This window comes from Lepidochelys olivacea (genome assembly GCF_965140295.1).
Source record: "Lepidochelys olivacea isolate rLepOli2 genome assembly, chromosome: 8".
NCBI lineage: Eukaryota > Metazoa > Chordata > Testudines > Cheloniidae > Lepidochelys > Lepidochelys olivacea.
In genome coordinates, this window is record NC_140418.1 from 18,984,209 (window position 1) to 19,001,015 (window position 16,807).

Genomic DNA, 16,807 nt, shown 5'->3' on the forward strand with positions numbered 1-16,807 from the left:
ACGGGTGCAGGGTTAAATTGATTTAGCACTGCTAAATTCGACCTAAACTCATACTGTAGACCAGGCCTAAGACTGGAAACCTTGTGAAAACAAAAAGCACCTCCTTCTGGAAGCCCCTGGACCAAAATGCATCTCAGCACATAACTCAATTAGGGCATTATAAATAAATAGAAGTAGATGGAGCCCTATTATATGGTCATTATTGAGTTATATGGTCATTATTGAGTTTTGCTGTTTGTTTATATAATGAAGGGGATGTTCAGTTCTGAACCATCAATGCACCTGGGATTCAGCAGTCACTAACGACCAGATGTGCTGCTAAACTGAGAAGATTTAGTAACCCGCTGGTATAGTTCTCTTAAAGCCAGAGCCTCTTCAAGTGTTCTCAACTTATGAATGCAGGCTCCACTAAAGGTATTGTGTGTTTGCCTGCATCCTACATTCAAACATTTACATAACCATGTGTTGGACCAGCCTTGGTCATTAACCACTGGAATTATTCTCTGATTGCTATGAAGGACAGTGACTTGTTACAATCCGGATAAGATACACCACTTCATAGTCAGACCTAATTTATTACCCTGGTTTCTAGCTTAACTGATATGGAATTCCCATGCTGGCCTCCCATAAGACCTCTTCTTATTTGGGTCACTTTTCAGAAAGTCTAATTAAGGTACTGATATAGCAAGGCACTTAAGAGCCTGCCTTGCTTGAAGTGCATGAGCACTTCCACTAACATAAATGAGACTATTCAAATACTTAAGGTTAGGCAGATGCTAAATACCTTGCTGAACTGTGGCCTAATTGAGGGAAATTTGCCTTTTTTGGTGTATGATATGTGCCCTTCAAAAAAGTTGCACAAAAATCTCAAACTCTTTCACCTAATGATCCAAATTCCTGCAATGAGCCCTTGTTGTGCAGAGCATTTCTGTGGATTACTTATTGTAGTGATGTTAGTATTTCCTCTGAGGACAATAATAAAAGCTCCGCTCTGGAGCTTTTTATTTTTAGCTTAAATATTCAGCAGAATTTAGAGTAGATGGAACGTGGCTAGTTTCTGAAAGTCCTGGATATTGAAGTCCTATGTTTAGGAACATAGGAATTGCCACATAACATTAGACCAGTGCCCCATTTAATCCACTATTGTGTGTGTGGGACTGGGAAGAACTAGAAAATTCAAAGGAAGGTACAAGCTTTCCATACACACCACTGGTTGACAGGGTGCTTCAACCTTGATCATGGGCAGCCAAGGGATAGTTCAGAATGTGTAGGCTAAAATTAAGAACAAAATAATTAAAACTTTGAGATAGTAGAGGAAACTAGTGACTTTAATGCCTCCAAGTAGAAAACATAGAGGCATTACAGGTCCCTCCAAAAACTGGAGAGGGGTATGAGACAGGATTTTGGAGTTAGGGTTTGATGCAATGTTTGATGATGTTTCAATCCAGGTTTTCATTTGAGGCCAATGTCTGCTGGAAAAGTATAAATAAGAAGGCATGCAGTATGTTAAGGGTGTACCGTTCATTTAGCACTGGAGATATTTGATTAGGTGACAGGAAGGAAGAGAGTGAAATGAAGAAAGCATACTGCCCAACTGCTATGCAGTGTTTTCTGAATTCTTTCCCAAATGTTCTGTATGCAGTAGGCCAGTCCCTGCAAAGCATTCAGTAAATGATACTTGGGGAATTCTTCACAGAACTACAGATGTGTCTAAGCCACAAAGTTTGGAGGTGAACTTCCGCAGTGCTTGGGGATGGCAGAGTGTTTGGATCCAGAAGTTGGGAATAGGCTGGTGTCTCCATAGATTAGAATTTAGATTGTAAACTCTCGGGAGCAGGTATCATCTTTTTGTTCTGTGTTTGTAGAGCCCCGAGCACGAAGGGGTTCTGATCCATGACTAGGGGTCATAGGCGTTACAGTAATACAAATTAATAATAATAATGAAAGAAGCTGAAGGAGTTGGGACAGGAGCAACTGGGAAGAAAAAATTGGGCTGGACTAAGATATTTCAGAAGAAATTCTCTTTTTCTATGCAAAGAATGTTGAGGCACAGGAGTTCTGTGTCCTACTCCATTGGCCTCTTACACCAGAGGAGGAATGAATGCGTTTTGTGAGTAGGTCCCTGACTGTGCATTTGTAGCTTAAAGAAGTACTAAAGCAGTTAGCTCATCACGGTGTGGTCTGGCTGCAGGAAGGGAATTTGTGTGCATGGTGGTAATGAAGTCATTTCCTCTACTGCAGGCTAATCTGTGAGCTATTTAGGAGGTCATTGTTAGTTTGATGAGAGTTGGAAAATCAGAGAGACTGCAAGGGCTCCAGATGTTACTGGCATGAGAGGATGCCCTATCCTATCTATTACGGGGGATGGGAGGGAAATAACTCATTTTACAGTCTCGTTTCTTGTTTTGAAATGAGAAGGCTTCGAGTTAACTGGCTCATCATAAACTTGATTCCTTTGCTGTAGTGTAGGAGTTAAGAGAACAGTTAAGAAAAAAACTGTTGAAAAAACAGTTAAGAAAAAAACTTGAAAACCCAATACAATTTCATGGGAATTCGTTGACACTTTTATTGGTTTATTTTTTGAAATTTCAAAGTGTACAAAAATGTCTAAATATCAACATTTTTGAGTTGTCATAAAGTTTCAACCAAATCCATAGCTCTCTGGAAAATCCAGTGTCTTTTGAGGAAATAGGAAAATTTCAGCTTTTATATCTTTATCTTTTAATAAAAAATTGAAATTTTGCCAAAAAATGTAATCAGAAACACTAATTTGGGAGATTTCTACAAGATATAATTATTTGTCTCCTAGCACCTCCACTCTAAAGGCCAGATGGAAGCCAAGATGTCATTCTCTTTTTCCCACCATGCCCCCTTTCCTTCCTTTCCCTCCCCTCCCCTCCCCTCCCCTTTCTTGTTCTCTTATTTTTGGGGGGTAAATCAATAACATACGAATTAAAATAAAATAAATAAATACATTATGTATTTTAAAATGAGGCTTAACTTGGCTTGTTAAGGTGAACACAGTTTTGAACATTCAATTATTTTTAGGGCTCTCGGTTAATGGCAGTTAACTCATGCGATTAACTCAAAAATTAATTGCTCTGGGGCTGGGGAGTTTGGGGTGCAGAAGGGGGTGTGGAGTTAGGCAGAGGGGTTTGGAGTGAGGGAGGGGGTGTGGGTTCCGGCTGGGAGTATGGGCTCTGGGGTGGGGCTGGGGATGAGAGGTTTGGAGTGCAGGAGGGGGCTCCAGGCTGGGGCAGGAGGTTGAGGTCCGGGGGCGGGGGTGAGGGCTCCAGCTGGGGGTGTGGGCTCTGGGGTGGGGCTGGGGGTGAGGGTTTGGGCTGCAGGAGGGGGATCAGGTTTGGGACGGGGGTTGGGGTGCAGGAGGGGTTCGGGGTCCTGGTGGCGCTTACTGTGGCTCCCAGGAAGCAGCCACCAGGCCCCTGCCACCCCTAGAGGCAATGAGTGGCCAGGGAGGCTCTGTGCGTTGTCCTCATGCCCATAGGCGCCACCCCCACAGCTCCCATTGGTCATGGTTCCTGGGCAATGGGAGCTGCAGAGCCGGCCCTCGGGGCGGGGCACCATGCGGAGCCTCCCTGGCCACCCATGTGCCTAGGGGCTGCAAGGACCTGGCAGCTGCTTCTGGGAGCTGTGCAGAGCTAGGTCAGGCAGGGAGCCTGCCTTAGCCCTGGGGCCCTGCTGCGATACTGACTAGACATTTAAAGGCCCGGTCAGCAGTGCCAACCAGAGCCGCCAAGGTCCCTTTTCTACTGGGCATTCCAGTCGAAAACTGGCCGCATGGCAACCCTACAATCAGATGTGTAACTTGGGCCTTGTCTACACAGGAAAGTTTTACCAATTATACCAGTGTAGTTATACAGGTATTCACACCATGTGGATACTTTTACTCTGATATAACTATTTCAGTTTAAATTCATACTTAGATTATATGGAAACTTCCCAATACGCAAGGTCTTTCTGCCTCTTCTTTCTTCATCAGAACCGTCATTCCTGTCTTTCTTCTCCTTCTGGCTCCTATTGGCAATCTAAGCTTTAGAGCACCCAAGGAGTCAGTGTCCAAAGGCAGTTTAAATTGTCTCAACAATAACTCATGGAAGAAGCTACTTGTTTTATGAAGGGAGGTTTTCTCTTCCATCTGGAGAGGGAGAATTATTAAGATTATGAGCAGGCCAGTTCTTGGAGGTTAATGAGACTGTTTGTGGGAGTTGCTGTGGTGACCATGAAATGCTAACCAGGAAGCAGAGAACAGTCAGCTGTGTCTCTGGACTTAATATTATGATTTCATGTAAGACATCAAAGAAGAATGCAATAACTCAGCAGCTGTGCTTTGTGGATCTAAGGGAAACCAGATGAAGCAAGGCAACATAGATCCCTTTTGCAAGTCACCTTGTTTTATGATGTACTGCTCTTAGGGTGCATTTACACTGCAATAAAAGACCTGAGGCATGGCTATGGCTAGCCAGGGCCAGCTGAGTAGGGTTTGCGGGGCTTGTGTTAAGGGGCTGTTTATTTGCGATGTAGATGTTCCGGCTCTGGGATCCTCCCACCTCACAGGGTCCTAGAGCCCAGGCTCTAGCCTGAGCCTGAACATCAACACCACAGTTAAACAGCCCCTTAGCCCAAGTCAGCTGGCACAGGTCAAGGGCAGGTATTTAATTGCAGTATAGACATACCCTTTGCGTCCTTTTAGCATCAGGCACCAATGAACATGTATGAATTCATGCTGGGCTGAGAGGCCTGAATGCTGATGTTCTCAATACAGAGAACAGGCACAGCATGCCCTGCATGCTGTCCCAACAATATGCTTTGTCCCTGATTTGCAGTGACTACCTTGTGCTGGAGGGGGGAAGAGAGGAGTGCAGTATACATAGCCCATACAGTCCTTGGCTGACAGTGGGGACAATTTTGCTGGTCATTTTCTCAATTGATCTTTATCCATTGGGAAGTGGCTGGAGATCCCCACGCTCCCTTCAGATAGAACAGAAGTAGACAAATACCAGATAATATTACTTTTATTAATATTCGTTCCTATTTTTAATTTCTAACAGTCATTTTCATGCCCCTTTTGTATTTACGTTCCTCATATACTCAGTAGAATGAACTTTACTATTACAAATACTTGTCTTTTTATGTAAGTCTGAATGCTCAAATGTGAATTGCAAATATTTAATACGAAACTCAGATATGCAGCTTGAACAGCTCAAATTTCATCATATAAGTTTCCAGTTAGGGAACAGAAATAAATCCATGTGATTTATGTAACTAACCTACTCTGCACAAATTTCAGTTTTCAAATATGTGCAATGAATGGTTCATGAACAGTCTGCAAGCCAAGAATTATTTGTTGGAGAAACTCACACTAATTTTGAACAATGACTACATTCATATGTGAAGAATTCATGAAGAGTAAAAGAGGCAAAATTTGTCATCGAAACTATTCTTTATGAATTATTCTCTCACCTATACTGAGCAACAATCAGAGGATAACAACTTTGTCACTCCTGAGCATGACTAGATTTGAAGAGGTGATCAGAGGTAAAAAATATATATTTTATAGTCCTTTGAACACTTGAGTGTTTATAAATCCAAACTGATTACTATTCCTATTTACAATTTTTTAATAAACACAGAGAAATACCATTTATGAAAAGCATATCCACTGTCCCTTTTGTAATGCAGTACCATGTCATTGACATTTGGACTACATTTCAGAGTAACAGCCGTGTTAGTCTGTATTCGCAAAAAGAAAAGGAGGACTTGTGGCACCTTAGAGACTAACCAATTTATTTGAGCATGAGCTTTCGTGAGCTACAGCTCACTTCATTGGTTAGTCTCTAAGGTGCCACAAGTACTCCTTTTCTATTTGGACTACAGTAACTCCTCACTTAATGTTGTAGTTATGTTCCTGAAAAATGTGACTTTAAGCGAAATGATGTTAAGCGAATCCAATTTCCCCATAAGAATTAATGTAAATGGGGGCGGGTTAGGTTCCAGAGAAATTTTTTTCACCAGACAAAAGACTATATTATATACACAGTATAAGTTTTAAACAAACAATTTAATAAGATACATTGGAATGATAATTGTGAAGCTTGGTTGAGGTGGAAGTCAGAGGATGGAAGAGCGTAGGATATTTTCCGGGGAATGCCTTACTGCAGGGGTCAACAACCTTTCAGAAGTGGTGTGCTGAGTCTTCATTTATTCACTCTAATTTAAGGTTTTGCGTGCCAGTAATGCATTTTAATGTTTTTAGAAGGTATCTTTCTATAAGTCTATAATATATAACTAAGCTATTGTTGTATGTAAAGTAAATAAGGTTTTTAAAATGTTTAAGACTATTTAAAATTAATTTAAGATTATTTAAAATTAAATTAAAATGCAAATCTGATCAGTTTAGTGTGATCCTTGCCCTTGCTTTTCCTTGCTGAGTTTCCCAATGTCTGGCATTTATTTGGATACTTGAAGCTGCACACAAGCTTCTGAGTGATCAGTTGTTCACCGCTCCGAGAGGGACAGAGGACAGATTTCATGTGTGAAAATACCTGTTCACACAGGTATGTGGATCCAAATGCTGAAAGCATTGCAAATGCAATTTTCTTCAAACAATTAAATTTCACTGGCAGGGACGTCCAGCAAGTCAGAATAGAGGCCCCATGATCTCTCTCTGTAGCTTCAAGTGCACTCCGCAGATCTCCAAACTTTGATGCCCACACTTCTGAGCTTTTTAACTGAATAAGCTGCATTTCAAAATCTTCAACACCCATCCACTGAAATACAGACAAATCCAAGGTTTCAAGTCACTTTCTTTGAACTTTTCAGGTTTAATTAGAAAAGAAAGCATTGGGCCAAATCACTGGAAATCTTGAAATCTGTCAAAAAATTGTGATTCCAGTTCTTGCATGTACATTCTAATCTCAGCGCCAAACACAGGGTGCTGTTCCACGTGGCGTGAGAGTGATGTAAGCAGCAAATCAGGACTTAAAAATATCCCAGTACAGTGGCGCTGGAACAATTGTTAAGGTGGGGGTGCTGAGCTGTGCCCCCTCTTGCTCCTGTCTGCACCCTTCACTGCCCCAGGCTGGGGCCAGTGGGCCACAGCTGGGGGTGGCTGCAGAGCCCTGGGCCGGCGGCCAGGACCCCAGGTCAGCAGCGGAGCCCCCGGGACCGGTGGCCAGGACCCGGGGCCAGCAGCGGGCTGAGCAGGGACAGCGGATGGAACCCCAGCTGGCAGGGGGCTTGCGGCCAGGACCCCAGGTCAGCAGCAGAGCCCCCGGGACAGGTGGCCAGGACCCGGGCAGTGTGAGTGCCACTGAAAATCAGCTCGCGTGCGGCCTTCGGCATGCGTGCCATAGGTTGCCTACCCTTGCCTTCCTGCCAAATGACCAACTAGCCCTCGGCTGAGCCCTCATTGTTGTTAATGTAGCCTCACACTCTACAAGGCAGCAGAAATGGAGGGAGGGGAGACAGCATGGCAGACAGAGACAGAGACACAAACCCTGTGTGTGTGAGAGAGAGAGAGATGTGCATTGCTCCTTTAAGTAGGCTGACACCACTCTGAGTACATTGCCTTTTTATGTAGATCAGCAAGTTGAGACAGCAGCTGCTGCCAGCAAACTCCCTCTGTCCTGAGCCCTGTCGTGTCCCCCCCTGCTCTATGGAGGTGGGGTAAGCGGAGGGGGACACCCTGACATTAACACCCCTCTTCCCCCCCCCCAGCAAGCAGAAGGCTCCCAGGAGCAGCTCCAAGGCAGAGGGCAGGAGCAGCACATGGCAGTGGGGGGAGGGACAGCTGAACTGCCCACATTTGATAGCCTGCTGGGTAGCTGCTGCACAGGGAACTTAGGGGAGCGGGGAGCTGATAGGGGGCTGCCGGTCCACCCTGGTTCCAAGCCCCGACCAGCTCGCTCCAACAGGCTGCTCTTTCTGCAAGCAGTGGACAAAGCAGGCAGCTGCCAAACAACATTATAAGGGAACATTGCACAACTTTAAATGAGCATGTTCTCTAATTGATCAGCAACGTAACAACATTAACTGGGATGACTTTAAGTGAGGAGTTACTGTACATCTTGTTCCAACATCATTTTTATTATTATCATTTATTATTTGTAGTATAGTTGTGGCCTGAAACCCCATTCAGGATTGGGACCCCGTGGTGCTAAACAATAGGAAGAGGCAGCCTATATCTGAGCTCCATGCAGACGAACCCCTCCTTGCAGATATGCAGAGCACCATTGACTTTGGTTTAAGACAGGGTGCAACAAACAAGCAGAAGGATTGGGGAAAGGAGAATGAGGAAAACCTTCCCTTTGCTATAAATTTGTATGATGCTGGCCCTAAAGCACAATGGGGCCCTGATCTCTAGGTGTCAGTGTAACACAAATAATGAGGTCAGACTAGATCAGGGGTTCTCAAACTGGGGGTCAGGACCCCTCAGGGGTTGCGAGGTGTGAAAGTAGAATGAATTATATTGAAATTATAATTCATTAAAGAAATGCTACTTGAAGGGTTTGTTGAAATATAGTTGTCAGGAAGAGAAACATTAAGGAGTGTGAGACAATGGGTCCTCAAACTAATTAACTTAGCGCTCCTACTGAACTAGGAGATTGGTAAACGTTAGTATGCAAATAAGATATGTATGTATATTTGTCAGTTTCTGCTTTCTTTTGTCTCTTATGTTAAATTGGCTTTGGCTTAGCTGTATAAATAAGTTATCTTGAGCCTCAGAGAGGGGCTCACATCTGGGTGCATTAGCAAAGCGCTTTGCTAATAAACAGAGTGGTCTGACAAATTATGTGAGTCCTGAATATGACTTTGACAATTTGGAGGTTCCACTGAGATGGCAACCGTCTTCTCTGGGGCTGTGTGACTTCTGACTGTTCTTAGGATGGCTGTGGCAAGCCGGTACCTGGGCATTTGGCCCGAGCGGTCCTTTGCCAGAATGGAAGGATGCATGACCACAGTGAAGTCTACGCCATCGAACCTGTTGGTTCCCACTCTGTTCTGGTAGGGATCCCGGGATCTGACATCAGGAATCTGGTCAGGTAATTATTTCTGTGTTTTGTCCGGACTGAGGACTGTCCTGTCTCTGTGTCTATCCGTCCTCTCTGTGGTGTGTTTGAGTCTGGGCGCCATCTCCATCCGAGGATCGGCTGACCAAGGGGTTCCTGTCTCCACGATCTGAGTGAGTGAAATCTGCACAATCGCAGCCGCACCGCGCCTTGGGTAAAACCCTTGGTGTGAAAGCCAGGGCGATTGAGGCAGTAGCCTGTGGTCTCCTTTTGTGTGTTGCACTAAGCATCACTCTGACGAACCCGACTTTCCTTCTTGTGTGATTGGTGTGTAAAGTCCTCCTGTATGGGTAACCAGACGTCTAAGTTGGGACAGTTCCCTAAAGGAATGCCGGCTCAGTTTATGTATTTTAGGAAGAGTCCGGACTCCTGTAAATTTCTGGAAAAATGGTCTAGGCTAAGGGGGTCAGGTAGAGTGGCTACTACCAGCACTACGCTTCTGTCCCCAGAAGCCTTTACCTCTATTCTGAGGGAAAATGGGCTCTTTTCCCACAGAAATGGTCTATAAGGGACTGCTGCAGGCAGAGAGAGAATCTGATCAAAATTGTTTGACTATTGGGTAATGTAATCAAAATCACTAAAGGATGTAAGGGGTTTCTATTGGAACTTAACTTGGCTGCTCCTGGTTGTGTCTAGTTGTACAAGATGGAAGTGTAATTGGGGTACAGTTGTGTAAAAGAGTAATCACAGTGCAAGGAATGTTAGGCAAAAGAGAATTTTGTGTGTGTGTATAGTGCTAAAATCTGAAGCTGTGTCTCAGCTATTACATGAGAATAAACTTATAGCTTGGTACAGCAGAGAAACTATTGCAAACATGGTCTGTCGCACAAGAGGGGAAACTGAGGTACACCACCTCATGAATTTCATAAATGATCAGTGAGTGGGGTAATTCACTAGCCTGACTATAGAACAGCCTGACTATAGAACAAAATAAGTACAGCCTGGAGGTAATTCTTCTGTTTTTCCTGCAATTAGCAAGGAAATTTGAAAAAGAAAGTGGTATTATTATTAAGCAATAATCTGTCCCCACCAGGGGCTTGGAAAGTGTTTCTTTTGTTTTTAGACTCTACAAGCAAGCTGGTGCCAGCGGAAGAATAACTCAGAATACCATGGATCTATGTTTTGTGTTGTTTGTCTGTGGTGTTGTCTTGTTGCTAACATTGTTGTGTTTTAATGAACAGAAAACCTCATGACATGGGTGGGGGATGGCTTCAAAAGGCTGACCTGGCCAGGGGGGCGGGGGAGGGGGGGGAAGATGTGTATGGGAATGCAAAAGACTAACTCAGGAGAATCCCAAAATTCAGTGGCCACTGTTAGGATCTTGGGACAAAGACTGAGTAGACGTCTTAAAAGACATACTCGGCCAACCTAAAACTAAATTGGCAAAAGGAGAGGTTGATTGTTTCAGGCAATGGTGGGAAGAGGCAAATCATAGGTGGACAGAATCAAAACTTGCCTCTCTCACAGATTCTGGCTTCTATCCCACCAGATGCAACTCATTTTACTGTTGTTGATTTGTGCTCTGCTTTCTTTTCTGTCCCGGTTCACCCTGACTCCCAGTTCCTGTTTGCCTTTTCTTACAAGGGGCAACAGTACACATGGACCACACTGCCCCAGGGGTATACTGAAAGCCCGTCATATTTTTCCCAAGCATTAGCCCGAGACCTTGCTGACCTTGTTTTCCCGTCCAGGTCCACACTAGTCCAATATGTAGATGATCTACTCCTCTGTTCCCCTTCATTGTCTGCCTCTGAAACTGACTCTTTAGTGCTCCTTACTGCCCTAGCAAATAAGGGTCACAAAGCTTCTCGCTCTAAACTACAACTCTGTCAAACTTCTGTCACATACCTTGGCTTTCTCTTCTTCCAGGGTTCCTGTGCACTTTCTCCCACCTGCGTCCAAGCTATCCTTAGCTTTCCCCAACACAGCTCCCCACGCCAGGTCCGGAAGTTTTTAGGCATGGCTGGATTTTGCAGACAATGGATTCCCCAATATGTCTCCCTTGCAAAACCTCTCCAGGAACTCACTGGATTCTCTGTGCCTGACCCCATGCCGTGGCCCCCTGAGGCCAATTCTGCCTTTGTTTTCCTCAAACAGGGTTTGGCTTCTGCCCCTGCCTTAGGGCTGCCTGACTATTCTAAGCCTTTTACCCTTTTCTGCCACGAACAATCTGGGTGTGCACTTGGAGTTCTCACTCAGATGCACAGAGAAAAGAACCGACCAGTGGCTTATTTCTCTGCCACTTTAGACCCTGTTGCCCAAGGCTTACCCCCCTGCCTGCATGCTGTGGCTGGTGCAGCACGCCTAGTCGAAATGTCTAATTCCCTTGTTCTCTGCTCTCCTCTTACCCTCCTGGTCCCCCACTGACCTCACCCTGCTCCAAGACTCTGCCCCAGAAACCGAGAGAGAATCCTGGGTTGCCCAGGGGTTGCTCTCTACATTCCGATTCCTTTTGGTGCTCGCCTACTGGCACCTTTGTAGCCCCCTTTTCACTCTACCCATCTCTGGCCGCCCTGCTACACGGTGTTTCGCACGTCGGAAGGGAGCGGATGGTCTCTGCTGTAACAAAGACAGGATGGTGGGCCCCCCATTTTAGCTCTTTTGCACCCCGCCACTGTGCAGCCTGTACCATTTGCCAAAGTCATAATATTGGTAAACCTGTAAAAGTGGCCCAGGGGTTCCGGGGCCTTCCTCAAGCACCGTTCTTGCACAAATGCCTAAGTGTCAACAATATGAATTTATATGGGTTATGGTATGTTTATTCTCCGGTTGGACTGAAGCCTTTCCTTGTCACAAGGCTGACTCACTGTCTGTTGCCAAATGTTTGTTAAATCATATTATGCCTGCCAAGGGAATTCCTGCTACTCTGTCCAGTGATCGGGGTACACATTTTACTGGACAACTTGTTCAACACCTGGACCGTATATTGCATACCAGACACCTGTTGCACTGTCCCTACCACCCGCAGAGTGCGGGTGCAGCTGAAAGACAAAATGGTGTACTTAAGAATAAGCTTGCTAAAATTTGTGACTCTACAGGATTAAGCTGGCCAGTAGCCCTTATGGACATGAGATCCACGCCATCCCAAAGGCATAAATTAAGTCCCTTTGAAATTGTTATGGGACGCCCTATGCGAGCTATGACTACCATTACTCCCGTTCCAGATTTGAACTTGACTCACAGTGCGCTCCTTCAGTATTGCAAGGGACTTATGCAAGCTGTAAGTCACTTCCATTCACAGGTTCGAGTCGCCTGGCCCATGGAACCCACCTCTGATGCTTGCCACAACCTCAAGCCAGGTGACTGGGTCTATGTACGGCACCATCATCGAAAGCACACCTTGGAGCCCCAGTGGAAGGGTCCTCATCAGGTACTGCTTACTACACAGATGGCTGTTAAACTATCTGGCATCGCAGAGTGGATACATGCTTCACAGTGTAAGAAGGCACCATCCCCAGAGAACCAGTCATCACCTCAAAACAACGCAGAGTCAATTTTGACTCCAGAAGAAGACGTAGAGGAACAGTCTGCAATACCTTACAATATACGCTCTCGTGAGGGTTGCCAGAAGCAGACGATGAACAAAAATAAATAAATAAATAAAGCAGTAGCGAACCTAGCGCCTACTGCCTGGTGGGAGTAAAACCGTGACTGTGGTTCCCTCAGTTGAGGTTGTCAGAACCAGAAGAGCCTTGCCTCCAACATGCGCCTCTGCCTGTTCCTTGGCTGCTGGACGGGGTCTGGGGAGACCACGATGACAATTCTTTTATCCAGCAGCAGGTGTGGATAGCTCAGACACTTAATATTTCTAATTGCTGGGTCTGCAGCCACATCCCAGCCCACCCTCAAACTGGTGTTCCTGTCCTGGCTATCCCACTCAAATCCCCAGACCTCACTGGAGGGCCTTGTCCGTTTAACAAAATATGGAACAGCAATGACTCTTGGGAAGCGGTGGGAATAAATTCATCTAAATGGATAAGTATGGTGGAGGGAAAAGGTCATTGGTGTTGAGTGTGTAATGGGACAGGGCTGGATCTGGGGAAAAGCTGTTGCCTTCAGCATATTGTGGCCAATGGTGTATGGGATTATTCAAACAAAACTAAAAAATGGTGGGCCGGGTATGGAGATATGAAATTTTTTCTCAACCTGGGATCAAACAGAGAAATCACTCATGTTCCCTCTACAGTAACCTTAGTGAAAACAATACAATCTTTCAATGTCATGCAAATAACACCACTCCTAGTAAGGAGAATTACCCTGTACCCTTTGGGGGATACTCCTCCTCCTTCTTTTCAAACACCTATATGACAAATAGGTGCAACTGACCCTTCCTGGCCTTAATAGGCCATCACTGGGTGTGTGGGACCAGAGCTTATACCTCACTACCAGCTAATTGGTCAGGAATCTGTTATCCCGCCCAACTCTTCCCACAATTCCGAGTGCTAGGAACCTTCCCTCGAGAACGCCTCCGCAATTTCAGGCGAAAAAGAAGGGACTTAACAGATGCCCAATGGTATGTAAATAACATAAGCCCCTTAACCTGGGAAGAGTTAAGAGTTAATGGCTGGTAAAATAAGCTGTGCTGGAGGGAATGTATATTCCTGTTTTTGTGTCTTTTTGTCACTTAAGGTTTTGCCTAGAGGGATTCTTTACGTTTTGAATCTGATTACCCTGTAAGGTATTTACCATCCTGATTTTACAGAGGTGATTCTTTTACCTTTTCTTTCATTAAAATTCTTCTTTTAAGAACCTGATTGCTTTTTCATTGTTCTTAAGATCCAAAGGTTTGGGTCTGTGTTCACCTGTACCAATTGGTGAGGATTTTTATCAAGCCTTCCCCAGGAAAGGGGGTGTTGGACTTGGGGGGATATTTTGGGGAAAGACATCTCCAAGTGGTCACTTTCTCTGTTCTTTGTTTAAAACGCTTGGTGGTGGCAGCATACTGTTCAAAGACAAGGCAAAGTCTGTACCTTGGGGAAGTTCTTAACCTAAGCTGGTAAGAATAAGCGTAGGGGAACTTTCATGCAGGTTCCACATCTGTACCCTAAAGTTCAGAGTGGAGAAGGAACCTTGACAGATGCTTAAGGCCAGTGGAGTTTCAATGGAAAGTGCTAGAAGTGCTAGCTAGAAGTGCCACAGCACAGCTGCACCGAGGCAGCTGTGTGGCTGTACCGTGTCTGGTGAAGATGCTCTATGGTGGCGGGAGAAAGCTCTCCCATTGGCTTAATAACTCCACCTCCGCAAGAGCTTGTAGCTGTATTGGTGGGAGAAGCTCTCCCGCCAACATAGCACTGGCCACACTGACACTTAGGTTGCTGTAATTTATGTCGCTCAGGGGGTATGGATTATTCACACCCCTGAGCAATGTAAGTTATCCTGAAGTAAGTGGTAGTGTAGACAAGGTCTAAGAGGCTAATTAGGCAGAGGATACAAAAGGCACAGGAAGGAAGAGGGAAAAGAAGCACAAAGAGAAGGAGAGCTTTTTCCTGCTTGCCTCAGGAGGCTGCCTCGGACTAAAAGGCTATATAATGTATAAGGGGGGCGCGGGGGTAGAAATGAATATTGTAAATAAACTGCACTAGGTGCTTTACCAGCAAAACGGTATTTGCCTGTCTGTGGTCTTGAGCGGAGGCAGGAGCGAGTGGGTTTAGTCCACGTCAGAGATTTGCAAACCAGGCACTATTAGTCCCACATAAGTAGGCAATAGAATCTGATTTCCTTGATAACGAGACAAGATTTCAGTGGCTCTGGCACCATTGCTATTCTTCCACTGAGATTTCAGCTCTATCCTGGCATAGACATGGACTCCTTCCTGGAGATGTGATACACAGCCATATTAGTGCAGATGCAGGGAGTCCTTAATCTGTGGATTATTGCCACACAAGAAACTGTCACAGCAGTGAATCGGTGTGTATTGAGGAAGTGGTGGATCCACAGGACCTTCCATTTGGATGGTAGTGTATCACAGAAATGATAAGTACTGTAATGTGTTTGAAGGATCTATGTAATTAGAGAGTCTCTAATCCATAGATTATTGATTGTTAATTGTAAAGCCACCATCTGTTATGCCAGTGTGCACATTGGTTCTTATAAGGATTTTATTGGTCATGCAAAGTGGCCTGTTGTGTCTGCCAGAGCTGTTAGTGTCCAATCCTCCCTCCCCAAGGGCTGTGCTAGCTGGAAGCTGAACCATCACTGGAGGGGAAGTTGCAAATGCCTTACAACTCCAGCCCTTCAGTTTGACTGTATCTGACAAGGCCCGGCACACAGGATTATGCTGTCAGATGATGGTGTAATCTAGGGCTGCATCTAGCTAGTGGCAACATTACACTGAATATAATTAATTAACTGGTAAAAATGAGGAGTCCAGTTCTAGATGAACATTCAGAGAAATTCACTTTAAAAATAGGACAAAACATTTTTTTAACAATAAGAGCTGGTCAGATTTTAAAACTGTTTTGGAAATGCTGACAAATATTTTGAAAGAAATATTTCAAAATTCTTTAAGAAAAATGTTTGGTTTACTGTTTTTGACAAGCATACAGAGTGGTCAACATTTTGAAATTTTAAAAGAAAGCTTCATGAACTTTATGTGAAAAATTGTCTGCATTTTTAACCTGCTCCTCTTTGCTCCTTTGTCTATATCAGCTGCTGAATTTCCAGGAAGGCTAGAAAAGCTTTCACAGGTTTCCTCCTGGCTTGAAGGCCAATACTCTTCTGTAAGTCGCCATCTAAGACCTCCTGGGATGATTGACTCTGCATCGTCTTGTCCTTTGAGTGCATCCTTGTTCCAACAGGACCTAGGAGCTGCCTTGACTTTTGTTTTAACTGCCTCGCTGTTGAGGAGTAGTGCAACAACAGCTTCGCCAACCTCAAGTAGGGGTTTCCTAACTAGTAGAGGGGGCTCTAGTATCTACTTTGAGAATTGAGATGAGCTTTGCTCAACTAATTATCATGTTTGAGGGCATGGACAAATGGTCAAGTGACAAACGAAACCTGCCCCTGGCAGTGAAGGCGATTTCTATGTTGTGTTCAGCCCCAATGAGGACTGTGGGTGGAGGCTCCATCTCTCATGTCCTAGGCTGATCAGAATGTAGCATGTGGGCCACGGGTCTTGCCTCCACTCTCCCACAAGTTCTCTTTCTTACCCATTTCTTCATGTGTCTGTCAATATTTTCACAGCCAGACTGATGGATACTCTCTAATTTGAACACGAGTAAGCTACTAAGGCTTGGAAATCCATTTCTTTTCAGTGTTAGGTGGTTCTTCCAGTCCAATCTAGATGCATAGCAGATGGCCCATTGACAATCCTTAGGGCATTTATTATATTCAGATAAACATCCAAACAGTGGAAAGTCATTGCAGTCAAAGTTAGCTGGGGAGGCAACACAGAGAAACCTTTTATCGCACATAAGGAGTGACTACACTCCTTTTTACACAAGCTCTTTATATTGCTTGTCACTATCCATGACAGACACACTATTTACTTTGATAAGTTGTGGTGACTGGACTAGAGCTTAGCTATTTAAGGACTTGCTCTCAGGCTTGCTACAGGTTTCTTTATCCTTGCTATAATCCTCCTGTACCAGGACAAGACTTGGAAATTACTTGTTGCTTGTAATAATATTAGGGACACACCTGAATCAAAATCCTGAATCCAAACATCTCTTAACTCGAGTTGAGGGTTAAGAATCTGATCCTGACTGGATCTGAATTGC